A 6,311-nucleotide genomic window follows, 5' to 3' on the forward strand; every position below is an offset into this window, starting at 1 on the left:
GTATACAATCCAACTTTGAAGAGCTCCTGTGACCTTGACCTTGAAGCCAGGTAAACCAAACTGGTATCAAAAGATGGGGCTTACTTTGCCCTATATATCATATATAGGTGAGGTATTCAATCTCAAAAACTTCAGAGAAAATGGGAAAAATGTGAAAAATACCTGTTTTTTAGACAACATTTATGGCCCCTGCGACCTTGACCTTGAAGCAAGGTGAAGATGCTATGTATGTTTTTTGGGGCCTTGTCATCATACACCATCTTGCCAAATTTGGTACTGATAGACTGAATAGTGTCCAAGAAATATCCAACGTTAAAGTTTTCCGGACGGACGGCCGGCCGGACGGACGGACGGACGGACGGACGGCCGGCCGGACGGACGGACGACTCGGGTGAGTACATAGACTCACTTTTGCTTCGCATGTGAGTCAAAAATCGGACCATGAAACCTACAAACAGGAAACTTCGTGGAATGGTGATGAACAAAGTGAAATTCATGCACAACAACCATGAAGATATTCGCCGAACACGATTGACTGGAAAAATGACCCCTTCATGGTAGAGTCACACTTGCGCAAAATTAACCGATGACAGGAACGCAATCCTCTATGGGGATGCCCTCCTCCTGCCTGTAATGGCTGTACTCAAGTCACTGATTGTCTAAGGTTGTTTATGGTATACTACGTCCTTCAAATAACCCCAAAAATATCAATCTTGAAGAATTAAATCGGGTTCGTTAGTCTACCGCTCCATTTTAAACCTCGAACTGTTGAGTCCATCCCCGAATTTGGATTCTTTTTCGAAAGACAACCAAAGTCAGACCATTTCACCTACAAAATAGCATCTTTCGGGACTAGTCATGCCGAAGCTGAAATTAATGTACACCAAGTATGAAGTATACGAAATACCCTTACTTTCTTGCATGCAACTGACTCAAGAAGTCTCACTGGGGAGTTGGAAACTGTGTCGTCTTCAGCCGATTAATAAATTACAATATATCAGTAAAACACACACACACACACACACACACACACACACACACACACACACACACACACACACACACACACACACACACACACACACACACACACAGAATTACAGTCAGCATTGCAAAAAATAAAGATGAATTTTCTTATGCATAATGCCAAAGAAGGCAAATTAGTCTGATTTTTGAATTTAAACGAATGATGCAAACAGCGCTACATACCTTGTTCATATCCTGTTCTGCAATGTGGGCTGGCGTATATGTTTAATTAGCCCATTGTACATATCCTAGCGGTAAAAACTGTAAGAGATCAAAATCAGATAACATTAGGAAAATGATACCGCTTGCAGAAACAAAACACAAGAATGCATACTTCTTTCATTTTAGCCAGTCTGAAAAATTCATGTTCGCCAGTGTAAAACCTTACATGACATTTCCACGAACAGCTTCTATACAAAAGTATGCCCTAGCATTGGGAACTTCGTGGGACTCGAGAAAGGAAAAGAAATAATAGCTTAGAAACTATTCGGTGTTGTGTTGTTATCCTGCAATTGAATAGATGAAAAATCCATGCGTCCTTAAAAGGCACAGTCCTTTCCATGCAAACGATTTGGCTCAACCCAAACCTGGCGATGCTTTTACGTAGAATAAGACTTCCCCTTTCCCAAGACACATGACAAAATTCAACAGCCTGAATCAGTGAATGCTTTGTGTGCACAACAAATTGTTATCCTTTATTTTTTTTGCGAATTCACTTCATTAACAAAAAACTTGTAAAAAAAAAACAAATTCACCAAATTCCAGCTGAGCAGAACTGCTTTCACAATAAGGACTGGGCCTTTAAAGGTACGTTCCTCATCATGTTACCCAGTATATCAGACACCACATGTTTGTCTACGTTTTTACATGTGAAAAATAAAACTTTATTTTAACATGGGCACATACGTCTGACTTCTTTTGGTGGAGATTGAAGGATGAGCTATTCATTTCATGACAGACACTGCTGTCAACATGTCAAATTCATTGAGCGAAATGTTTTCACTATACACAGAACATAACCAGGCTATCAAATGTGTGGTATATGTTCAAGTCAGAATGATGCCCTCATTTTTTTTTTAATTTGAGAGATCTGTGATGTCTGACATTTTGGTTCAAAATGTAAGGAATTTATACTTAAGCTCTAATGAGTAAAATTTGTCTTGTCAAAAACCAAAAGCATATTCCTTCCTCTACATGCAAGACTTTCTTTTATCTGTGCATCTTCATTTAGTACAGCAAACAAACAAAAACATCACACTCTGCATAGCGAAACAACTTGCAAAGAAAACCTCACAATCTTTATTGGGAGAAAGCCCCTGACTGTTGCAATGTTTTATGCATTAAAAAACCCACTGAAACTGTGTGTTTGAATTCTTCAGTTTGATCAGCTATATGTGTTTAAAAAGTTACCTTGATCATTCTGACATGCTGTGGCTCAAATCACATCTCAGACAATGTTGTAGACTCCATAGATCTATAGACGTTGAGGCGCATGGAAGAACTGCATTCTGTGGAAACACAAAACATATACACAGAGGAAGAACAAGTCACAACAACTTTTAGCAGCAGCAACAGTATATATGATTTTATTAGTGTGGTGTTCGTGATCTAATGAGTTGGGGGGGGGGGTGGACGGGGTGGGGTGGGTGGGGGGGGGGGGGATGTGAGAAGGCTAGTTGGGGAACCGGGGGAGGTTTGATATTAGTCAGCATTGTCATTTAAATGTAATGACTGGTACAATGTTTAATGTATTTGGAAGACAACAACACTGCAATGTATAATGTGAACCAACTTCTGCATGACACAGATCAGGTAAACAAAAAGTTACCTGTTTTATTCGGGAAACATTTTGGTCCCATCACATCTCAGGCGTAAACTATATGGACACATACTGTAGTGATTAAAACAAAAACAGGCATTTTAATGGACAAAACGAATTATGTGGATAGGAAAAACAGTAAGAAGAACAGGCGCAGCAAAAAAGTCAATAATCTTACTCCAAATAACACTATCACAGATTCAGTAACTGAACCCCAGTTAAGTGTTAGTGATTCAAATGACTGAATTTAAAACAGGGAGAGAGAGATTGTGAATATATTTGAGACAGTGACAAAAGGTCAGGTGTCATGTCTACTGTCCCGAATGACACACGATTGCTGACATTTCACCATTGCCAAAAGAATAAACATATAAGAAATAGGTAGAACATGAATGTGAAAACTGACTTTGATTGTTGATCAGTATGTTCTATACCACTAACAAATAATCTACTTACGCATAGCTGTTTGGCAAATGTATGTTGCACGGGACACACTGACATGAAAGTGGAAGATGTTTTCCCTCCAGAGAAACTACATATCAAGTTACAATTTTTGTGCTCTTCCATTCCAGTTGGCAATCAGTTGTTAACGCATGTTATTAGAAAAAATAGAACGAAAACAGATTAGATAGAATGAAAAATGTACCGGTGATGTCATTTGGGACATACTGACATGAAAACGTCACCTTTTGTCATTGTCTCATTTGTGTGTGTGTGTGTGTGTGTGTTTGTGTACAGGGTAAATGCAGAGCCATTGATTGAAAACAGAAACTTGTTACTGTTAAATATCAACAGTTATACAACATAAGAGGCAATGGAAAAGTTGGATATGGATATGAAAATATATGTTGCAGGTGGAAGAGGGGAGGGGGAGAGGGTCTTTGTTGCTTGCAGTTAGTAAGCAACTAAGGCCAGCTGTTGTTCTGGGTGTAACCTTGTAATGTTTAAGCAAACATGTTTGTGGATCACCTTCTGCATTTAGATCTGTTTGAGTATTTGCAAAGTTACCTTGATCATTGTGGCATCCTCTTGATCCCATCACATCTGAGACTATGGCCTGTAGACTCCATGGTCAGACGCTGGAGTGATAACAAGGTCATTCTGAAAAATTGAACATAATTATGCAGAGAGGGGGCAAGGATAGGGGGGGGGGGGGTGGGGGCAGGGTTGAAGGTTGGTTACAGTGCTAGTTGGACATGAGAGTGTTATAGGGTGAGGATGGTGCTGATATTAATAAGCATAATCAGTTAAAGCTCACAACTATCTTGATCTTCAGAGACATGAATTGCATAGGCTAATGAATCCACAAGCATGTACCTTTATTTTTGCCCTTGAGTTATAGGTGGAAGGAAATGTTGAGTGGTAAACACAAGTTGTATTGATCACTGGGTCAGCCTGTGGTCAGTCCCCTTTGATCTGCAGATTGCATCAGCATAAACAAACACAACGTCATCATCGTAAACAGCCTGAATGGTCAATCATGAATCTAAGAATACAAACACTGGATCTAATTTGAGAGTCTGCAAACGAGTCAGTTTGAAGATTCAATGAAAATCTGGCAGTCAATGAAGCAGATAGATCTGGCCTTGCGTTTGTGTTTACAAACAGATACATGTTTGAACATCCCTTATCTTAACGTTATCATTCAACAGATTGATATTTTGCCTGACGATTTTCCTGCCGATGAGCTAAACAAACAATGAAAATCACAGAAGTGGTAAGATTTTGAAGACGAAATTCAGTCATACAAACAAACTCAACAGAAAGAATCTAGCTAACTACTGTACAGCTTTCGACAAAATCAACGCATTTGCATGCCTTAGTCATTCCTGCTTTGATTCCAATAATTTTACATGATCGTAATGCACAAAAAATACGAAAACGAGCTGATCGAAATGAGTAACACTGCCTCACCTGCTATGATTGTACTGTGAAAGCGAAGGTCGTCTGCGATTCGAGATTTCAAAATCGAACAGCGGCGTTTCTGCACTCTCAGCGGTTATCTTGCTTGGAAATGTGAAAAGCATGACTTGAAATCGAACGGAAGGCACCATTCTACCTTTTCGTTTGGGCGTTGTTTTTGTAAATTCTCCGAAAACGTCATTTCGAAAAAGGCGGTCGCCATTTTTTTGGGTGCCAACACCCTTTGAGTGGGGCTGCTAGCTAGCTGGTCCAAACGGGAGCCTCCTATTCGGTACGCAACCCTGGGAAAAAAGCTTCGTGCACCCCGACCGGGAGGGAGCGGACCGACTCGGGCAGATCTCCCATTGGTTGTCACCCACTTTTGCTTCGTGCACCTCATGCCCAACCTACAGCGCCATCAGCAGACCATCCTCTTCCGCCTACGGACTGGACACTGTCGACTGCGTGCCCACATGCACCGCCTTGGTCTGTCGCACACACCGAACTGCCCGTGGGAAACAGGCCCACAGACCCCGGAGCACATCCTGCAGACCTGCCCGCTCCACCAGGAAGCCAGAACATCACTGGCCCCGGTGCCACACTGCAGGAGCAACTCTGGGGCACCAAAGACTCCCTGATCCTGACCACCAGCTTTATTCAAGCTACAAAACTTGGAGTCTGACCTGAGGCCAAAAATCCTGGAACGCCGAAGAAGAAGAAGAAGAATTGTTTACTTACTTTTATTTACAGTGAGAGAACAAATGAAAGACTGAATGTTGCGATGTTCTTTAGCTTTCTGTCCCATTTTCTTTCATCACGAGAATAGAATCCAGCTTTAAAGTATGACCTTTTAGAGAGAGAAAAATGCTCTGGAGACAGAGACATCGTCCACAATCACAAAACATCGAAACTAGCCGAAATGTCCACACATGAGGTAGACCTACCTGTAGATGCAAGAGAAAAGAGTCGAAACACTGGCATAAACACAAGGATTCCCTTATTTAACTGGAGTTCATTAGTTCGCACGTTAAAGGTGGTCGTCTACATTTTTGCTTTTTTTTCAATAATCTTATGGTTAGATTTCGCTAAAAAGTTATGTCAGATGATGAATGAACCATGGGGAAAAAAGTTATAGAAACAAAAATAGATGTAAAAAAAGTTTTATTTTGGGGAAGCGTTCACTGTTTGATTTCACAAGTGCAAAGACCATGTGCTTTGCCTATAACTATCGACCAATCAAATTCATGTCTCTATGCTGACAGCCGACCCACACAACCAGAACAACTGTTTGACACTGGGTATTGGAGCGCTGTCCACGAATTTTTTTTAACGAACACAATGCACGTGTTTTCGTATGACAAGAATGTAAGGCAAATACGAGGAGTTACATACCGTGCGACATGCATAATGTTTGGAGAAGAGGTGTATGCGTGCTTTGATGCGCCTCTTTGTGTTTTACTTTTTGTAATCGACAGGCATTTTTTCAGGCTCCTTCTGAAACCAGCGAGACTGTCTTCAAATTCGAAGATCCCTGCTTGATTCCAAAACAAACCAGTTGGCGAGC

General features: G+C 40.9%; 1 long non-coding RNA gene across 3 annotated transcripts; it reads right to left on the reverse strand.

Moving 5' to 3' along the window:
- Nucleotides 1-424: 424 nt before the first annotated feature.
- Nucleotides 425-4,915, reverse strand: LOC138961592 (uncharacterized). 3 transcript variants are annotated; one of them, XR_011454242.1, is made up of 5 exons: nucleotides 4,760-4,915; nucleotides 4,163-4,261; nucleotides 3,854-3,946; nucleotides 2,437-2,534; nucleotides 1,029-1,287 (listed from the first exon to the last, which is right to left on the reverse strand). It is a non-coding gene; the product is annotated as an uncharacterized lncRNA (long non-coding RNA). The 3 variants fall into 3 exon arrangements; XR_011454241.1 differs by lacking the exon at nucleotides 4,760-4,915 and having other exon boundaries at nucleotides 425-1,287; nucleotides 4,163-4,430; XR_011454243.1 differs by lacking the exons at nucleotides 1,029-1,287; nucleotides 2,437-2,534; nucleotides 4,760-4,915 and adding an exon at nucleotides 2,878-2,917 and having other exon boundaries at nucleotides 4,163-4,430.
- Nucleotides 4,916-6,311: the final 1,396 nt, after the last annotated feature.

This window comes from Littorina saxatilis, linkage group LG3 (assembly GCF_037325665.1).
Source record: "Littorina saxatilis isolate snail1 linkage group LG3, US_GU_Lsax_2.0, whole genome shotgun sequence".
Classification (NCBI taxonomy): domain Eukaryota; kingdom Metazoa; phylum Mollusca; class Gastropoda; order Littorinimorpha; family Littorinidae; genus Littorina; species Littorina saxatilis.